Raw genomic sequence first — 21,819 nt, 5'->3', positions numbered from 1 at the left:
AGGTCCTGAGTTCTATTCCCAGCAACCACATTGTGGTTCACAAACACCCATAATGAGATCTGGTGCCCTCTTCTGGCCTGCAGGCAGACATACAGGCAGAACATTGTATGCATAATAAATAAATAAATATTAAAAAAAATAAAATAAAACCAAAAACAAAAAACAACAACAACAAGGGCCAAGCAGTGGTGGCACACTTTAATCCCAGCACTCAGGAGGCAGAGGCAGACAGATCTCTGTGAGTTCAAGGCCAGCCTGCTTCACAAGAGCTAGTTCCAGGGCAGCTAGGGCTGTTACACAGAGAAACACTGTCTCGAAAAACCAAAAGGAAAAAAAAAACAAAAACAACAGAAAAAAAAAAAAAACCTATAGAACCTATGGGCCAGAGAGAGATGGTCTGGAGTTAAGATCATGTGCTTCTGGCCTGCACAGGTACCTGTATATTCTCTCTCTCTCTCTCTCTCTCTCTCTCTCTCTCTCTCTCTCTCTCTCTCTCTCTCCTCTCTCTCTCTCTCTCTCTCTCTCTCTCTCTCTCTCTCTCTCTCTGTTGGCAAATTCTGCATAAGTTTAAGCTATGAGACTCTTAAAGGGTCAGTTGGCAGGTGATAAGAATTTTCTTTTAAAAAAAAAACGTATTTTGATCTTATCCTTACATAACCCAGTCTTTACCTCCAGCTCCTTCATGGACCCACTCGCCCCACTTCAACTTCACATCCCAAACATGACTGTCTCTCTTGAGCAGCCGACAACTGTCAGGAGCACCTCAACAGGGCAGGTCTCAGGAGCATAAGCTCAAACTTTTACTGGCTTGATCTTTATTTTTTCTTCAAGATTTTTTTTTAAATCTTTTAATATACATGAGTATTTGCCTGCATGGACGTCTGTGCAGATACTGCCTGGTGCACATGAAAGGGAAGAGGGCATCAGAACCCCTGATTGTTAGGAACTGCCATGTAGGTGCTGAGATCTAAACTTGGGTCCCCTGAAAGTAGTCAAAACTCTTCATTACTGAGCCCTCACTATGCCTCATTCCCCTGTTTTGATACAAATGTAAAATATACTTTTAGTATGTGTGTGTATGTGTGTGTGTGTGTGTATAAAATAGATGTGTGTGTGTGCATGCGTGCTTGTTGTATGCATGCCTGGGCTAAATTTCGTAAATATGCAGATCAAGTCATTTCATATAACTGTACCCAATGACTAAACTGTAAATATCTTCAAAATCTTTTAAAGATACTTTTCTTCACTTAGCATGTGTCTTTCTTAGGGTTTCTATTGGTGCGATGAAACACTACCATCAAAAGCAAGTTGGGGAGGAAAGGCCCACACTTACACTTCAGCATTGTTGTTCACCATGGAAGCATGGAAAGAAGTCAGAACAGGAACTCAGACAGGGCAGGATCTTGGAGCTGATGCACAGAGCATGGAAGGATGCTGCTTATTGGTTTATTTCCATGGCTTTGGTTAGCCTGCTTTCTTATAGAACGAAGGAACACCAACCCAGGAATAGCACCACCCACCATAGGCTGAGCCTCATCAATCACTAATTAAGAAAATGCCTGAGAGTTGGATCTTATAAAAATACATTTTTCTCAATTGAGGGTCCCTCCTTTCAGACTCTAGCTTGTTTTAAGTTGACATAAAACTAGACAGGACAACATGTTTAATCTATTATTACAAATAGGATAATATATTCTCATCTCTGGAAATATGGAGGTAGAGAAAATTGGGCTTCACCATCCTAATTATAAAGATCTAAGTAATAAAAATACAATTTATATTCTTGGCAAAAATGGCAAAGTTTAAAAGTCTAATGGCAATTATCAAAGTCAAACTTGGTAGCACAGTGATCCTGCTTTCCCTGAGTGAACTGCACCTTCACTAACTAGTCAGCCTTCAGTCACACTGAAAAGGCCGTTGTGTGTGCACCAGACAAACCTAAAGTCTTTCCCAAATTGTCTTAGCGTGATCACAACTAGAGGATGGGCACATTACAGTGACTCAGGTCACTGCCCGAAACCAAAGACCTGGAAATGGTCCTGCCCAGATCACAGCAAGGGAAAAGGCAAGCACAGAGCATTTGGACGTGCTGCAGTCCCACCGCCTCCACAGGGCAAGGGAGGACAGAGAGCTGGACTCACACTCTGCTGGCAGCAGCTCACCAGTTGCTCAGGGAACAGAGTTAGGCCTGTCCCATCTCCTTTCTCAATTGTTGGAAGTGCCAAGGTGCACTCTCAGCCCTCAACAGGATGCAGTGTCCTGCTGGATACCTGAAAGTCACAAACAGGACCTCAGAGTCAAAACGACCAATAAACACTAATCCTATTAAAGACATGGTTCCAGAACGTGAATTTTAAAGGAGGCTCAGTTCAAACAAAGCACGACAGACAGCATCAGCCTTCTGGGGCTAGTATCTAAGCATGAAGGCAGTTTTGAAGTTTATTGTGTCATTCTACTGGAGCAAAACAGATTAAAAAGAGCACTCAAATGTCAACCCCAGACAAACATTATATGCCCCTAAGCCTTCGGGTCTAAGGGACCCAAACTCAGACCTGGAATGTTAACTCTGGAGACCACACCTGGCATCCCTCTCTCATTCTCTGAGGTAACAGACTTTAGTCTACTTTACTTTCACTGCAAAAACAGCATTGGGGGAAAAAAACTGGGGGTGGGTCGGAGTCAAGGCTCTCTAGTTAAGAACAACACCGGCTTCCAGAGAACCCTATAGTTTGGTTCCTAGTACCCACGTGGTAACTCACAACCACAATTCCAGATCTGGTGCCTTCTTCTGGCCTCACTAGGCACCAGGCATGCCTGTGGTGTACATATATAAATAGAAGCAGGCAAAACACTCATACATATAAAATAAACTAAATATAAACTAAATATATTTAAATTTCTAAGTTCAAGGTGGCAGCTGATTTTTCCACGAATATTTTAGTAAAAAATTAAATGTGAAATCTAAAATATACTTTAAATAAAATCATGGTCTGAAAGATTTTTCTTCATCCTTTAAAAAAACAGAAAACAAAAAACTGGGTCTCACTATGCAGCCCTGGCTGACTTTAATGGCAAAGATCCACCTGCCTCTTGTCTTCCCAGTGCTACCAAACCTCGCTAAACATTACTATTTGAAAAGCAATATTTTTCTGCCAGGCAGTGGTGGCACGCACCTTTAATCCCAGCACTTGGGAGGCAGAGGCAGGAACTCTGTGAGTTCGAGGCCAGCCTGGTCTACAAGAGCTAGTTCCAGGACAGGCTCCAAATCTATAGAGAAACCTTGTATTGAAAAAAAAAAGTGATCTTTAAATAAATTTATTTCTCAAATGCTTCATAAAATAAATTTACCAGAGAAGCTGTAGAAGCTCGAACGTTTTATTAAAATACTAATATTTTTGAAATAGAACCACCAAGAAAATAATTTTGAAATAAACCACCAAGAAAAACAGACTAAGAAAATTTGGAAACAAATAAGCTAAACAAAATATAAATGCAAAACAAAATCATTAAAAGTGCACCAGAGACTGGAGAAATGTGATGGCTTCATGGTTCAGAGCACTTTCTACTCTTGCAGAGGACCTAGGTTCAGTTCCCAGCACCCATGTAAAGGCCTGGCAGGCATGTAATCCCACCACAGACAAGCTGGGAGCAAGATTTCTTTTCTTTTCTGTTCTTTTCTTTTCTTTTTTAATTTTATGTACATTGGTTTATATGTCTGTGTGAAGGTGTCAGGTCCCCTGAAACTGGAATTACAGACAGTTATGAGCTGCTGCGTGGGTTCTGGAAATTGAACCAGGATCCTCTGGAAAAACAGTCAGTGTTCAACCGCTGAGCCATCTTTCCAGCCCTGCAGGATTTCTTGATACTGAAAGCTCTGGCAAGAGACCCTGCTTCAGTATAAAGTAGAGAGCAACTCAGGAAGAAATTCAGTCACAGGCACTCACACACATGCATATGCACACACATGGGGAATTCACATACACACATTACACACATGCAAATGACAATAAAAATCCTTCAAGCTGCAAATGATGCCCCTTTCAAAAATTTAAATAACCAGAAAAATGCAAATAGATTTTCATAAAAGGTGAATCCCCATTTTATATTGTTCACCACAGCAAGAAAAAGTGGGGGGAAGCCAAAGGCTCAACAGAAGGATTTGTCGTGTCAGTTAAGGTGCATTCCACACAAATAAGCTGTTAAAAATTGAGCTGTAAAGAAGTATTTAGTCACATTCCTAAGGCAGAGTGCTAGCGGTTTAGTTTTTCTTTCTTTACTGAAAAGGAGGCCCCGCACCTTAGTGTGCACGTAAAGGTGAGAGAACAACTTGTCAAAGTTAGTTCTCTCCTTCCACCGGTGGGCATGGAGCTTGGCCCCAGGTCATGAGCTTTGTGCAAGTACCTTTGCCCACCATGCCACCTTTTTTTTTTTAAGCCACTGTCTGATTTCTGTGCTGGAAGTTATACTTGATGAGTGCATTTCCACATACACGGAAAGTTTACTTTCAATACAACGTGCAATCCTGAATGTTCAGTGAGTTAAAGCAAGGAGCTACTTCACCAAAAGTCTCGCATTTCATCATTGCGAGTAGAAGGATGCCTGTTTCACTTCCAGAAAGCCTTCCAGTAATTCTGACCAACAGCTTCAGTGTTCTCTAACTGCCAGCATATTTTTTCAATCCATTTCTGATAAAAGAAGAAGAAGAGGAGGAGGAGGAAGAGGAACAACAACAACAACACCACAAAAAAAAGGGAGAGGAGAGGAGAAAGTCAGATTTTTGAGACATGACACCCTCCCTCCAGGGACTACTCGATCTGCTTTCTACACACATCAAGGACAACTCTACATAACCATGAGCACTCAATTTACAAAAGCATTTCATTTATTGGGAGAACAAAGTGAGCAATGTTGGTGGACACACTAAATTAAGAGATGGCAAACAGCCAGCCATGGTGGTGCACGCCTTTAATCCCAGCACTCAGGATGCAGAGGCTGGTGGATCTCTATGAGTTCGAAGTGAGTTCAGGACAACCAGGGCTGTTACACAGAGACCCTGTCTGAGGGAGGCGGGGAGGAGCTGGCAAACAAAGCACATATCTAATCTATACACCAAAGAGACGGGGCTCCACGGTTAGTAACGTGTGTTTCCCTCCATTCCCATTATCCATCAACTCTGCCAGGGCTCTGAAAGTCATACATGTCTGAGCTTTAGTTCCTTTAGAGCACTGGTTCTCAACCCCGGTTGCACAATGGAACTGCCTGGAAAAATCTTTAAAACTCCAATACTCCAATGAATGCAGAAACTGCATCTCAGATTCTGGGGTGAGACCAGAATCTCACCATATTTTCTCCAAATATGCATCCATAGTTTCTCCAAATTCCCCAGGTGATTTCAATTTGCTGTTAAGCTGGGGACCACTGATTTCAAGCACCCTTTTACAAACAGATAATGAACAACCCATAAGGGTGATGATTGGGGGGGAGTGATAAAGCAATGACTGAGGGTCAGCAAATTTTTAATTACTTTTTTTTTAAGTAATTCTTGGTACCACCACCAAATCTGATCAACCAGTTCCATGCAATCACTATCAAAAAATCCCATCTGCCTTTTGGCAAAAGCTGACAGACTAATCCTGAAAGTCACATAAAAATACACAGGTCCAAGAATAGCAAAAGAACAAAACCAGAAGCCTGCTTTTTCTCCAGCTTCAAAACTGAACAGACATGGTAATTCAGACAGGGTGGTATAAGGACAAACACAATGTTGGCATAAGGACATGCATATAAACTAATGGAATATAACAGAGAACCCAGAAATAAATCCTAACACAATTCAACAGGGTAGAAAGTAGTCTTTCCATCGAGTGGTCCTAAGACAATCTGAGTTAATATAAGACTTTCCTGAGAGATGCACAGATACAGACATCTTGTAGGAAAGTGGGTCAGTCAAAACGAAATCTGGAAAACATATTTTAAGAGTTGATGGACACCAAAAGAAATAAAAGTGTGAAATTTCAAACCTAAAAAAAATTTTAAAGAGGGTTTAAAACATTTGGTACATCAACCTAAATCAATACTGAGCAAGTAAACTCAACCGGTATCTGACGGTCATGAGTAATATTATAACACAGATTCTCTGTGCAGTCAAAGGGCTTAGGAGAGCTTCTACTCCTAATCAGCTTGCAGTCCTGCAACAGTGGACCCTAGATGGAGGCGTTGGGGAAGGGAGCATACACACCAGAGCAAGCAGGAGGAACGCCAGGCCACAGGGCGAGCATCCGGGAGTTCACAAGGGGCTTCAGCAATGACAGGGAGCCTCAGGAGCAAGGGGATGGATTCAGAAGGGGAAGGGCAGAAAGCTGCTGCTGGGCACATACTCAGTCTATCTGCACATGGAGAGGAGACAAAGTCCCATAAAACTTCTCTGAGGAAGAACGTTTTCAAAGACTCTGACACAAAAGGGCAAGCAGCTACACAATATAATGGCATGGGCTAAAAACAAGAAAGCCCCAGGAATGGACCTGAAGAGAAATATAACTCATCTAAATTCCTCCTGGCAAGAAATGTAGAGTCATCCTCAACCCAGCAGGGAAGGCGAACTTACTGGAGAACTACCAGTGAGCAGGACAGACCCTACCAGGATCCCAAGAAACTCTACAGGGCTGGGAAGGTGGCTCAGAGGGTTAAGCCAACCAAGCCAAGCTCACTAACCTGGCTTCAATGCCCAGAACCCAGTAAGAACTGACTCACCACAGCTTGTTCTTGTAAACAATTTTTAAACCCTCCATTCTCCTCGTTCTGGCAGGGGTGGGGGTACAGCTCAACAGCAGAGCCTCTGAGGCACTAAGTCTGTGTAATTCAAGCTGGCTTTGAACCTTATATCCCAGGCTGGCCTAAGCCTCAGCCTCCCAAATACTGGGATTACAGGTGCAGCCATCTTTCCCAGCAAAAGTATTTTTTAAATATAGGGTAGAGAGATGTCTCAGTGGTTAAGAGCACTAGAGAAGACCTGACACCCTCTTCTGGCCTCCACAAGCACTGCATACATGTGATAAAACATATATACAGGAAAAATACCCATATACATAAAATTAAAATTTTAAAAACTCTAAATAAAAGACAACAACAAACTGTAATCTATTGACCTTGGGTTGTTTTGTTTTGTTTTGTTTTTGTTTGTTTGGGGGTTTTTTGTTTGTTTGGTTGGTTTTTGGTTTTTTGAGACAGGGTTTCTCTGTAGCTTTGGAGCCTGTCCTGGAACTAGCTCTTGTAGACCAGGCTGGCCTCGACTCAAAAAGATCTGCCTGCCTCTTCCTCCCGAGTGCTGGGATTAAAGGCGTGCACCACCACCGCCCGGCACCTTGCTATTTAAAAAAGTAAAGAAACTATGTTTGTTCTCTTCATGGAAAGCACAAGTCAACATTATAAAGGTACTTTAGGGAGTGGCTCAATAGTAAAACAGTTACCTAGCATGTGCACAGTCGTGGATTCAATACCTAACAATACAGACACACACACACACACACACGTTGACAAGACTCTTCAAACTAACTTGTGTTTACATTTACACTGTTTTGAAATTCTAAACTGAAAAAAACACTTGATTGCAAAAGCAAGAAAGAGAGAGAGGGAGGGAGGGAGGGAGGAAGGGAGGGAGGGAGGGAGGGAAGAAGGAAAACACTTGAGGCCAGGCATGGTGGTTGATGCCTTTAACCCAAACACTCAGAGACAGAGATAGGAATATCTCTGCCAGCCTGAACTGCCAGCCTGATCTACACAGTGAGTTCCAGAACAGCCAGGGCTAGAAAGAGAGACCCTGTTTTAAAAAGAAAAGAGACACAGACACTTGAGGCCAGGGATGTAGCAAAGTTGGAAATGTTTGCCTACAGCGCATGAAGTCCTCATTAAAAAACATAAAAACCCGTGTATAGTGGTCCATGCCTGCAATGCCAACACCTCTGAAGAGGCAGGAGACTCAGATATTAAAGGGCATCCTCAGTGATACAGGCCAACCAGACCCTTGCTTAAAAAAAAAAAAAAAAAAAAAAAAAAAAGTTAGGTAAAATGGTGAAGGCGCTTGCCACACCTGATAACCTGATTTGATCCCAAGGACCCAACAGTGAAGAGAACCAATTCCTTCAAGTTGTCTCTGACCTCTACAAAACAACTGTGACAAGTGTGCACACATACAGTAATAAAATCGATGTTTTAAATGTTTAGCGACTTTAAATGCAAAAAAAAACACAGAGAGACAGCACAAAGGCAGTTAAGTAAAAGAATAGAAAGAGAAATCAATTAGTACATCCCACGGCAGGTCCAGGGACTTAGAACCGTGGGTAAGTTAGATGAAGTCATGAATGGTGACGGGAGAAAGAAACTGGGGGCAGTAGGAGGGAGGTCCCTTTCTTCATACTGTACTCCAATACCTCATTAATTACAAAATTTAAAAACCCAGAGAAAGTACGAGTTTATACTTATGAGATCTTAGGTGTAAAGGAACTATAGAAAAGATTTTAATCAAAATTAAAGAGTCTACAACTTTCGGACTTAAGGACAAAAATGCAAGCAGAGTGGCTGAAAAGAGCAAATGCAACACTAGGTGCCGAGATTAAGGAAGGACCAAGTGTAACAAGACTTGAAGAGAATGTCCTAGTCTTAGAGACTTGGACACTCAAACTCCCCCACATCGCACATTTGTAGAGTATTTGGTAAAGCAGTATCATAAAAGCTAAAGAGCTCTTGATAAAAAGAAATGTATGAGCTCCGGGAATCTGTCAGTACTCATGACACCCTCCATGAAGTAGAAGGGTTGCCGGCCAGACAGGAAATACTTGCAGGTTACATGGTCTACAGCGGTGATTCTCAACCTTCCTAACACTGCGATCCTTCAGTATAGTTCCTCATGTTGTGGTGATCCTCAACCATAAAGTTATTCTCATTGTTACTTTATAACAGTAATTTTGTTACTGTTATGAATTGTAATGCAAATATCTCATATGCAAGATGTCTGATATGCAACCCCCCAAAAGGGGTCTTGACCCACAGACTGAGAACCTCTGGTCTAGAGTAAGCATGCCCATATGGAGCAAAACTTGAAAACCAGCATCCACATCGCCTAGGAACTTACTTACTAGAAACGCACATTCCCAGGCCCCACCCTGACACCAGGTAACTACCTAATGTGGTAGGTTCTGAATAAGACACCAAAGTGTGGAACCTACCACATTAGACTGAAAAACAGTTGTGGCCAATCCTAGCCAGGAGATATACTTCTGGGGACAGCAAGGGATTTTGACCAGCATTGCAGAAAAACAGCCAAATGTGGCTGAACCCCAACTCATATAGGATGTCTGAAACACTGCATTCAACGTCAAATGCAAGAAGCAAGCTGTGCTTTCGAGTCCAAAGCAAGGTAAAGAGAGAGCTGACCTAGAGCCATACACAAATGAAATGTCAGATTGAACTGCTCAGTCAATTTTAATTAAGTCAATAAATCATATATCTATCTACTTGAGCAAACAGAAGTCAGTTTTAAAACAAACAAACAAACAACAACAAAAAAAAAACCATGAGTTATCAGGTAGGGAGAGGTGAAATACCATGGATAATTCCTACACTAACAAAAGGAGTCCATAATTGGGGTTTCTAACAGGCCCCAAACTTAAAGAGGCAAGGGAAAACCGGATACAGCCCCCTCCTCCTAGCCCGTTCACCACGGAGTTTTAGAGAATGCACATCTATGTTCTTTCCTTTCTCTTTCTTTCTTTCTTTCTTTCTTTCTTTCTTTCTTTCTTTCTTTCTTTCATTTGTTTTGTGTTTTGTTTTTCAAGACAGGGTTTCTCTGTGTCCTGGCTTTCCTGAAAACTCACTCTGTAAACCAGGCTAGCCTCAAACTCAGAGATCCACAGCCTCTTCCTCCCAAGTGCTAGGACTAAAAGGTGTACAGCACCACCACCTAGCTGAGAATGTGCGTCATAAGTACATAAATAAGTCACCTACTCATCTTCTGGTGGCTTTTCACCAAGACGGTGTCAAAGGCCCTTTTGATTTCAGCCATCACGCTTTTAGCTGCTCAACTGTACCAGTGTGCGCTTCCTCTTAAGGTCCTCCTCACCTTTCCCCTGTGCTCACTATGATCTCTCCATAAGTGCCGGCCACACTGCCAGTCAGACCCATCAAGTCCCTGATGGGCATCCCAGATCAAAAAGCACAGCAGGATTATGGTCTAATTTGAATTTGGCAACAGACTCAAGAGACTCTGCTACTCACTGGCACTATGACCATGAACAAGCAGCTGAAACCTCCAAACCTTAGCACTCCCCACAGTACAATGGGCACAGTGAACCCCACAGGGCTAAATTACAGTAATGTCACAATGAATGCTAGGCACAGCACCTAGCACACAAGAGCTACTGGCTTCTCTGCTCTCTTCACACCATCAGGAACAAGATCTGGAAGTGGAGTTCTATCAAGTGCCCAGAGTTTAAGCGTCATCTCAGAATTCACAATCAGTAGTTACCCTAGAGATACAGACCAAACACAGAACAGAACCTATCGGTGGTCACACTAGCAATGCTGACCTCAAGTGCCCAGCATATCACCTATACCTATCAGCACAAACACCATTCCAATGGCCATTTCGTGGGCTAGCTGCCTCGCCCTTCTAGGGTCCCTGTCATTGCTTAGACAGGTTCTGACACCTTGGTTTAGCTGTGTTCACTTTCAACTGCAAAAATGGGAGAACTTTACACACACATACTTTTTTTAAAAAAAAAAAAAAGGCTAAGCTATGGAGATAGTAGCTGCTAAGGTGAATTCCTGGGGCTGGATGGTCAGTCAATCTAGCCTATCAGACCAGTGAGAGACCTTGTCTCAGCATATAATAAATAGTAGCTGGAGAAGTGGAAACGTAGTTAAAAACATGGGCTGCTCTTCCAGAAGACTATGGTTCAATTCTCGGCACTCATGTGGCTCCTAACCCCCAGCCCGAAGGGCAGATATGTCTCTAAGAACGTAAGTGGTCAGCACACCTTGAGAGGTTAACACTGGCTGAACACAGTGCCTAACACCCCCAATCCCAGGAAATAAACACACTAGGTTACCACTTCTGTTCCACCTCCAGTGGTCAAAACACACTTTCCGGGAAGATGGCTCAGTGGTTAAGAGAACTGGCTGCCTTTCTAGAGGACCCAGGCTCTATCCCCTGAACCCTCAAGCCAGCTCTCAATCACCTGCAACTCCAGTCCCAGGGGATCTGATGCCCTCTTCTGGCCTCCAAGAACACTGCATGCATAGATATACATGCAGGCAAAAGACCTATCCACACAAAATAAAAATAAATATGACCTCGAAAAATACTAATACGAATACTCAAATAAATGTGAGCAGTACCTGAGGAACATCAAGGTTGTCCATTAGTCCATACATGTGCATAGACAAACAGACATTTGTGCAGGGGCACACACACACACAAAGAAGACGCTACCTAGGAAAGGGTATCACCAGGTACTTAATAAGATGCCCTGGACAACTAGACAGGCGTCTAGATATCAGACGCCTTGGAAGAACTCACAAGTGAAGGAAGCTTTCCTAGCCGGGCACTAGACAAGACTCCTCTCCTGCATGAAGTTAACTCCCAGGAAGGCTAGAGACTGCCTAGACTGAGAGGGAGAATTAAGAGTGCTAAGAAGATACCAGGAAGATTTACATTTCCAGACAGGAGGAAATCCCATCATCCTCATTTCCGGACTTGGGTTGACAGGTTGGCACCACAACTTTGCTCACCCTGAACTTGCCCCTTGGGCATCTCAACTGCAGCCACTTTCTGTCCAAGTGTCAGGCTTGAAGCCTCTCTGTCTGTCTTCCTCCTTTCCTTGTTCCTTTACTCCTCCTGTGTCTCTAACCCTATTCTTCATTCTCACTGTCTCCCCACAGTAGATCACCCTGGTTTGACCTCCCCACCACCTGAGACCTGCCCTATCCACACCCATTCTCAAACAGCGATGGCTAGACTTAAGTATCCTTGCTATAAGCAGAACCAGGGCTAGGGGTGCGGCTCCGTAGTAGAACACATGCTAACATGACAGAGCCCTGGGTTCCAGCTAAGGCATTGGAGTGGGGAAGGAGAGAGAGAAAACACTGAAAAAAGGGCATGTGAGTGAGCACTCGACGAGAAAGTGGCTGCCTATGAGTCAGGACCTTGACTTTGGACTTCCTCGTCTCCAGAACTGTGAGGAATGAATGACAGAGGCATTTTGAGACAGCAGTTTGAGTCCCCCTGGCCTTTCTGCTCCCATGCCCACACCGCCAGATTCCACAGGACTTCTAAGATTCTTTGGAAATCCTATTTTCTGCCTCCCACACTAGAGAGTGCCACACTCAGAAATCCAAGTGCCACAAAACTCTCCATTTGGAAAGGAAACTCTCCCTGCATAAAAACCTCCCAGCTGACCATAAGAATACTGCCCTGAAAAAGAGTAGACACTCAAACAATGTATGAAGTGTTGTGAACACCTGAAAGGTCAGGCCTGGTGATCAGGTAAAGGGAAATTTATGCAGGAGTTCTGTAAGCCCAGGGTTTTGAGGTCAGTCTGAGCAACAAAGCAAGATTCAGTGTCAAGATAAATAATGAAAGGTACAAGCTGAAAGCAGAGCTTAATATGAAACAGCCAACAACCTAGAACCTGTGACAAGATAGAAACAGCAAAGCCAGGAGGAAGATGGCAATCCCACAGAGTGCACAAAGGGCTCCTTTAAACCCAGAGGACATAATGCAGGCTTAACCAGGAGCAAGAATGATAGACTGACATAACACAAAGACACCCCGCCCCCAACACCCCTTCTGAGCAAACTGGAGGAGCACCAGGTAAAAGAACGAATGAGGGACCAGACTCTGGAAGTAAGGCCAGTAAACAGGTTGAGGGAAGGCTTAAAAAGCCTGAGAGTGCCGAAAGGGCTGTCTGTAGGCACCACACTGAGCCATAAAGGTGGCAAAAAGAAACCCCTGAAACAGCCCAAGAAGCAGGCTAAGGAGGACAGGGAAGATGAGGCTTTAAGCAGAAACAAAGAGGAGCAGAAGAGACTGGAGGAGCTCACGCTACGGCTGCAGGGAAGGGACCCCTGGCCATAGGTGGAATTAAAGAATCTGACAAAAAGGAAGCTGTTCCTCTTATCTGAGATGAGGGTGACCCTCTTCTATTTCTATTTAAACATTTGGATTCCCTGAGATAACATCTTTGCCACTTACAGCTAGAATAAAGTGTTATCCTGGAGCCTGTTAAACATCTGGATTCCCTACTATAACATCTTTGCCACCTATAGTTAGAATGAAGTGTTATCCTGGAGCCTGGTGTACATTGTAATAAACTTTTGTAAAATAATAATAATAATAATAGACAAATTAAAATAAGTAATACAAAAACATGAGAGTAAAAGAAATGAGGTTTTTGGGCTGGAGAGATGATTCAGAGGTTAAGAGCACTGACTGCTCTTCCAGAGGTCCTGAGTTCAATTCCCAGCAACCACATGGTGGCTCACAAGCGCCTATAATGAGATCTGGTGCTCTCTTCTGGCCTGCAGGCAGGATACTGTATAAATAAATAAATCTTTTTTTTAAAAAAAAAAAAAGGAAATGAGGTTTTTAAAGCTTACATTTATAGGTTCAAAGTGCCATATAAAGACAAATTACTGGTGATGGCTTAATTCTCTTAACCAAAACCAGTGGGATCAAGTCCAGAACCCCAGATGGAGCCCAGGTTTCCTTAGGAACACTGAAGAGCATGACAACAGCCGACCCAGTGCTTCCCATAGCCAACAAGCAAAACATTAGATCTCGAGTGGAAACACCTTGGTTTAATTCAAGGATGGTTTGTTCAGTAGCAGCTGGCACCTAATTAACAGAAAAATGGGTGAACGGATGAGGGGCAGGCTACACTAGCTTACCCTTCAGACAAAAAGCTTACTTCTAAACTGTGAAGTCTACTAGACTGCTATACAAATCAGGTAGGTAGTAAGGCACAAAAACTACCTGACCATCCACAATGCTCCAATCAAACATTTCTTCTTTATTTTACTTTTATTTCTCCTTTCCCTTTCCTTCTTTCAGACCCTTCCATAGACACATATGTATATGCTTCTACATATAACCTATTCAGTTGCTTGTATGTTTTCAGGACTGACAATTTGGCACTGGACAACTGATGTGGGATTCCCCTCTGGATGCTGTGAATATCATTGGTTAATAAAGTCTTGAGCCCGTGATAGGGCAGAACTTAGGTAGTTGGGGAAAACTAAGCTGGGAGAAAGGAGGCAGAGTCAGGGAGAAGCCATATGGCCCCACCAGAGATAGACGCCAGTTGGAATCTTGCGAGGCGATAGACAGATTACTAGAAATGGGTTAAATTAAGATGTAAGAGTTAGTCAATAAGAAGTTAGAGCTAATGGGCCAAGCAGTGTTTTAAATAATATAGCTTCTGTGTGGTTATTTTGGTTCTGGGTGGCAGGGACGAACAAGGGGCCTCCTCCTACAAATTGATGTCCACCTGGCCAACTAAAATTCACTTAAAACCTGAGAGAGTTCAAATAGGAATTCTAGAAACACAAAAATACAGAGTTTAACACAGCTTCTTGCTATTTGCTGGCAGCATGCTGCAGCTCCTTTAAAAGAGGTTTTCTTGATTCAGTGGTAGCAGAAAGAAAAAAAAAAGCCGAGCCATTTTAAACTTGCCGGCTTTCTGGGCTGTGCTGTCAGAGTTCTAGAAAGAACTCTGACTCTCTCTAGAGGTCTGTCTATGGAGCACTTGAATGGGGTTTGTGGGCCTGGGTGCTTGTATGCCCACTTGGGAAAGTAGCTGAGACCATGCCCACAGCTCAGTGCCCCCGACCTGGGCAGGAGGCAGAATCAGGACTGCTAGGAGTGCACAGGCAGGAGAGCATGGAGGATTCCTGCCGTCATACACATAGATATTTCCAGGCCGTGCAATGCTCTGCATGGCAGATTTAGCTATTACTTAGATATAAAGGATTTATGTGCTACATGCTCATTCTCAGAGTTAAAGTGCTAAGTATGGCTCCTACCTAGAGATCCCAGAGCTGGCAGAAATGGTACCTCCACCATTTTGAAAGTTGAGAGAGGCAGAGCCAGCATTCAGAGCCAGCATTCAGTTGCTTACCATTTTAAAAGCTCTTCAAGACAGTTAAGAATTACAGATACACAATAGGAAAGATTCAGACATAAAAGACTTCTAAATGAGTCACAGTGTTGGATAAATGTACATAGGCTTGGGAGAGAGAAGAAAAAGGGTATAGAGAGTTGGAAAAGAAATGGTTTAAAAAAAAACAAAGTTTTTAAAGAGACAGAGTACAGACAGTCATAGATTAAAGAAATAATAAGTCATGTAAAGATGGAAAATTCACAGTCTGGATTATATATATTATTGTGTTGTCTTTAAATATTTTTGACTGTGAAGGCACTAAGTAACCAACATATATATTTTGAAGGTATCTTGATTTCAGAATTTAAGTCTAAGGATATGCTGCTTTGGAAAAGAGGTTCTTCTTTTGTTTCCACAGAGGATGAGAACCTGTGGAATTCTCCCAGACTAATGTGGTTTGATGGACCAAGATCCCCTGAAAGGTTGCCATGAACACCCCCAAAAAATTACTTCACCCAATTGCTGAGATAAACCTAGCACAAAGGATACACAATGAAAGACCTGATTAACAGCACCCCTAATCAGCAAGAAGTAGTCCAGAAAACTATGCCCATATTCCCAAATATTGTTTACAAATGTTTCTTTACATTTAAAGGGGGATATGCTATAAAGATTTTCATTGGTATGGATCTTGGTTTATTGATACAAATTTAAGGTCAATTTTGTTATATGTATATTTCTGCTCCTGACTAAGGCACTGTTTGTGCAGCTCATTTAAAAATGGAATGTATAATTTTAAAAAATAGGTTTTAATAGATAATCATCTATAACAGTCAAGTTTGTAGTCATGTTAGATTTCTAGATGTATTTCAAATACATAGGGACTCTTCAAATCTTTCAAAGACTACAGAATATAGCATTTAAAATATTTTAGTAATTTAGGACTTTTCATGACGATTGAGACACATCTGTTCCTGGCAGCACCAATCTACTTCAACAGGAAGATGGGCAACAAAGAGGCTCCTTATGGAGTTGTTTAGCCATTTGGGCAAAAAAAAAAAAAAAAAAAAAAAATGTTCTTGCCTGGACTGCTTGATGAATTGGACATGTAGGACCCACAGAGAAATGACTGTTGAACTTGAATAAAGGTGAGACCGTCCTTCGAGGTTCCTGCATCATCAAAGAGTCTGCTAGACATTCTGTAGGACACAGAAGAAAGTGACTGACAACCTCCCAATAGAGGCGAAGCTGTCTTTAAAATTTCCTACTTCATGGAAAAGTCTGTCAGATACTATGGGCCTGTAGGCGGAAGATGAATGTTCCAAAGGTACAGAAGAACTTTGGGTAACTGTCCAGGAAGCAAGATGTCTCTGTCAATTCTAGAGGTTTGGAAATTACTTACAATGTACTTCCTGTTACTTAGGTGATATCATTTCCTTTGGAGGCTTTGATGGAGCTGAAGAATTTATAGTTATAACTATAGTTTTCTTTAGTTACGATAAAAGATAAAGAGGTAAAGTAGATATAAATATTGTAACTGTAATTCTTGGTTGAATACAACTGTTTTGTTGTATGTAATTTTACTATGTTAAAGTTAAAATCTTCCTTTTTATTTAAACAGAAAAGGAAAGGTGATGTGGGATTCCCCTCTGTATGCTGTGAATATCTCCCAGTAGAATTTGCCCTCAGGTTTAGGGACATCATTTAGGGGTTAGTTATAATTGATATAGGGATGAGGGAATGGGGGAGGTATTTTATAAACTCAGGGGTGTTTATCAAAAAAAAAGGGGGGGATTGATTGGTGATGGGATAATAATATATTGGTATTTGTGAGTTATTGTTTTTAGAAAATTGTATTGGTCTTGATTTTTTTACATTGATATATTAAAAAATATTTATGTAATTTTATTGGAATAATAATATATTGGTATTTGTGAGTTATTGGTTTTAGAAAATTGTATCGGTGTTGATTTTTGTACATTGATATATTGAATGTTGTATGTGAGTATGCTTCTACCTTTATTTGTATCAATATATATACATATATTTACATTCCTACCTCTGATTAAGATATTTATACACATTGTTTACATTTGGAGGTCATTGTCCTCACTCATTGCACAGTTGTTCATTCTCTTAGTCTTCAAGTTAGATAGATAGAAATCAATAGTCATATATGTTTATTATACTTATATTTAGGCTAATCAGGTTATTTAGGTGCATAGAGATCATACTTAGTATAGATAGTATAATCTTCAACCTCTTCGAAGAGCTGTAGAAAATGGCCTTTAATCAAGCTCATAAGTTCTATAGTTGTGAGACACAATCGCTCCTGGCATCACCGCTCTACTCCCAAGAGAATGTTGAGCACCAAAGACACTCCACATGGAGCTTGTCTTCTTCCTGGCAGAACTGGCCTTTGGGCAAAGAAAAAGTCCATACCTCAACCACTGACAGAATTACAGAATATCCGTAAATGGATAAAAGCGGGTGAGAGAGTCCTAAAAGGTTTCTTGCCTTTGAAAAATGGCATGTCAGTTACATCAGGCCTTAGCCAAAGTTGGTTGACTAAACATTGCATATGAAACTTTGGGTGATTGCCCAGGTATTCAGCTGTCTCTTCCATTCGTTGCACATTTCAGAAGTTTCCCGCTTGTACTTCCGGGCTGCTTGAGTAAAATTATTTTCCTTCTCAGATCTTTGATGGAGTTGAAGATTAGATAGTTGTAGTTACCATCTACATTATTTAGACTCCCTGAGATAGAATGTTGCATATAGTTGTATTTGGTTTGGTTCTGTCTTATTTTAGAAAAAAGGGGGAGAAGATAGGGGAGTTCAGCCAATCATATTTTGTTTTCAGGGCGTGCCGCCCTCAGGCAAAAGCCTGCCTATAAACCTTGCAAACGCGCTCCGCTAGCTCTCTTTTTCACCTGGCTCCTGTGTCCGGACAGATCGGTTGGATTCCAGTGTAAGCTGTTGTAAGTCTTACTTCTGTTTATTAAAGATATATATTTTGTATCAAGATAGTCTGGGGACTTTTCTTTACCAATTGCCCTGCAGCTTCAGGCATTACATCCCCTGGGACTGGAGTTAAAAAGTAATGGTGAGCGGGGCTGGAGAGATGGCTCAGAGGTTAAGAGCATTGCCTGCTCTTCCAAAGGTCCTGAGTTCAATTCCCAGCAACCACATGGTGGCTCACAACCATCTGTAATGGGGTCTGGTGCCCTCTTCTGGCATGCAGGCATACACATAGACAGAATATTGTATACATAATAAATAAATATTTAAAAAAAAAAGTGATGGTGAGACACCATGTGGGTGCTGGGAATTAAACACAGACACTGTTTTAAAAAAAAAAAAAAAAAAAGCAGCCAGTACTCTTAACTGCTGAGCCATCTCTCCAGTCCTCTAGCCAAGTACTTCCACAAGATTTTTGTTTTTTTAACTTTCTTGCTGGGTATAGTGGTAACCATCTTTAGTCCCAAGTCCTGGAATGTGGCGGCTCTCTTATGGCTTCAAGGCCAGCCAAGGCTATGCAGCCAGACCTTGTCTCTCAATAAATAAATAAATAAATACTTTGTGTTGTCTTACAAGGCTGAGTCTTGCCCTTCATCCCATGCTTGGAACTTGTGAGCTTCCCACCTCTCCCAGCTGGACTGAGTGGCTAAAATTATACATCTACATCACCAAACCCAGCTTAATCGTTTTTAGTAGAGGTTTAATCTCAGGATAACATGCCACTCTCAGAAAACTAAATATCAGGCAGCTATGTGGAACAAGGCGGAAGGGGCACAACTTTAATCCGGGGCTTAGGAGCTCTCGGTGAGTCTGAGGCCAGTCTGGCGCACGTTAAGTTCAGGTCAGCCAGGAAAAAAGAAAAGAAACAAAAAAACCTGCCACTACCGAAAGCCCCTCAAACACCTACTTCTTTTCTTTCTTATTTATTTGTTTGTTTGATTTTTTGAGGCAGGGTTTCCTCTGTGTAGCCCTGGCTGTCACCGAAGTTGCTCTGTGTAGACAGGCTGGCCTTGAAATAAAAGACACACCTGCCTCTGCCTCAGGAGAGGCTTGGAACCACAGCCGTGTTCCACCACCGCCCGGAGGGAAACACCTACCTTCTCACAAAAATCACTTTCCACAATAAGATAACTGGGGTGGAAATGCCCAGGTATACAGAGAAAGAATCAGTTACCAGTAAGCAAAGGACAGTGTCTAGAAAGCAGCTAGTTACCTCCTGCCTCAATGTCTGGCTGGGAATGCTGAGCCTTTGAACTACCAGACGCGTCCTGAGCATGCAGACTCGGTGCACGGTCTGGAGCGCCCAAAGCTATTAACTTTTGGTGTAGTTCTACATTCATAATGACCCTGATAAGGTCAAGTTTAACCCAGCACAGAATCCTGAACTTGTAAGAGGAAAAGGCCTCTCGTAAACTTCACCTGAGTCAATCGCCTTAAAGGAACAGGCCAGCAAAGTCCCGTCCTAAGATGAAAGGCAGATGCGGACAACACGTTGGGAACATGTGAGGCCTGAGCCCAATCAATAGCGCTCACACACAAAACAGAGAAAGGTTTTAGTCACCTTGGTTCTAGCTCACTAGAGTAAAGAGGAAACTGCCTGGGGGAAGTCACATGGCCGGCTAATGACAGCTCAAACCAGGCTGTCTCGGGACTCAGATCCCAGATCCTCACACATCCCCTGGCCGCCGTCGTTCAGAAGACCCAAACGTCAGAAGGGATAGCATCCTCCCCGTCCCGTTTCCCAGCGCTGCAAAAACTAGACTAACAGCTACTGCAAACGCCCCATCCCCAGGAAGGGAAGCCCCCCCAAAAGATAACTTTCTTCCCCCTGCACTAGCCCTCACTTACCCTTTGCGCTGACAATCAGGAGTTTCCCACCAGCCCCGATTAAAGCCCCTCACCCTGAAAGAAGGCCGAGTTCCTATAGGCTACCCAGCTAATGGGACCTCTCCAGCCAAACGATGGAGACAATTCTTCACCTTCCAATTATCACACTCCAATGTCAATTTCTCTGTCAAGAGTGGCGGCAACAGGGCGACCCGGGACCCCCGGGGGCAGGCCAGCGGGAAAGGTCGCAAGGTCGGAGCAGCGGCATCTAAAATTACTCGGTGTCGCCTCCGCAAAGAGGGAAGGAAGCCAGCCTGGAAAGCGCACCGCCATCCCCCCGCCCCGCGGACTGACCCTGAATCCCCGGGAGCCGGGATGCGGGGCGCAACACCTGGGGAGGGGCGCAGAACGAGCCCCGCAGCGCCCCCCGTCCACGGCGGCCATCCCGGGGACACCCGGCGGGGCAGCAGTGAGCGCCCGAGACGCACGGCCTGACGCGGCAGCCGGGGCCACCGGGCCGCGCGAGCCGGCGTGGGGGCGCAGGCCGCGCCGCGGGTGGGTGACAGCGCGCGGGGGCCGCGCGGGCCGGCCTCGTGGGCGCGGCGGGCAGCTGGGGCCGCCGGCAGGTGCGGCCGCTGGCCCGGCGTGGGGCGTGGGGCGCGGCGGCCCCGCTCTCACCTGCCTGCAGCTCGCGGAGCTCGCGTCCCGCCGATCGCACCGCTCGCGCCGCAGTGCCTGCCGCCGCCTCGGGTCCCCGCGGCAGCCGCCTGCAAAATGGCGCCGCGGAGGGGCGGGCCGGGGGCGGGAGCGGCGCAGCCGCCCGCCCCGCGCGCCGGCCCCTCCCCGCCCGACCCCCGGCTCCGCCCGCGCGCCCCGGGGCACTTAGCCGCGGACCCTTCCCCACTCACCTGCTCTGGGCCGGCCTGGGAGGCTCGACGCCCGCCCGGCCTCTGCTCCAGAGCCTCTTTTTAACCCTGCAGGACCCCGAGCCCTGCGATAGCCGCGGGGTGACAGGGAGCGGGTGGCAGTGCACCCGGCCCAGTGGGTAACGCGCTTTAAAGCAATTTCACGGTTTATCCAATTGGGTTCGGAACTCACAGGGGAGAAGAGATCCTCCTTGTTCGTGCTGACGCGGGAGAAGACACCGGCTTGATTTCTCCGGGGCGTGTGTTCTGATCGAGCGGGTTTGGGGGGCAGGGGCAACCTGCGATTCTGTATTTCTCAAATGCCCCCCAGGGGATGCCTGCTGGATGGGCGCTTAGGCGGGAGGCCATGTGTCAATAAACCCATAACGCTTAGACCGGGCAGTCTTGCCCAGAGGGCCATTAAGACTCACCAGCTGGGTACCACCCCCAGAGGTGATGAAACAGGGGATTTCAAGTGTGGCTTCAGAATTTGCATCTCCAGTAAGTCTCCAGGTGATGCTCCGGGCGGTGGTTTAAGATACTAACTTGTGAGGCACTGCAGAAACCACGTCCTTACCTCCACCATAAAAAATAAAATAAATAAATAAATAAATAAATAAATAACTCTAAATAATTAGCTCTTTCTTCCATCTTCCATCTTGAAATGGAACCACTATCTTGGTTGTTTTACTAACCGAGTAATTCCTCACATCTCCAAGCAACTTCTGAGAGCCGCAAAGAATGGTGGACCGCGTCTGACCTCACCTGACAAAAAGCAGACTTTATTGCTTAATTATTTATGTTTGACAGTCTTGAGGACTGTCAGCACACTCATCGATAGGGGCATACCATAGCCAGGAAGGACTGACATTTTATAAAGTAGGCGACTGCGCACGAGCTGAATCTTTGAGAATTGA

The 21,819-nt window shown here is 44.0% G+C and overlaps 1 protein-coding gene across 2 annotated transcripts in view; it reads right to left on the bottom strand.

The window, feature by feature from the left end:
• Slc23a2 (solute carrier family 23 member 2) overlaps positions 1 to 21,116 on the bottom strand; it is a 102,729-nt gene extending 81,613 nt beyond the window's left edge. The window contains exon 1 of one of the 2 annotated variants that reach the window (XM_048455368.3): positions 21,096 to 21,116. The gene's annotated coding sequence lies outside the window, so the exon portion shown is untranslated. Of the gene's footprint in view, positions 1 to 20,675; positions 20,770 to 21,095 lie in introns of those variants that run through there. The other variant, XM_085696751.2, reaches the window with a different exon arrangement.
• Between the last annotated feature and the right edge of the window lie 703 nt (positions 21,117 to 21,819).

The sequence above is a fragment of the Myodes glareolus genome, chromosome 10 (assembly GCF_982192425.1).
Source record: "Myodes glareolus chromosome 10, mMyoGla1.1, whole genome shotgun sequence".
NCBI classification, from domain to species: domain Eukaryota; kingdom Metazoa; phylum Chordata; class Mammalia; order Rodentia; family Cricetidae; genus Myodes; species Myodes glareolus.
The sequence above is the reverse complement of the archived record's forward strand: the minus strand, read 5'-3'. Positions and strand labels throughout refer to the sequence as shown.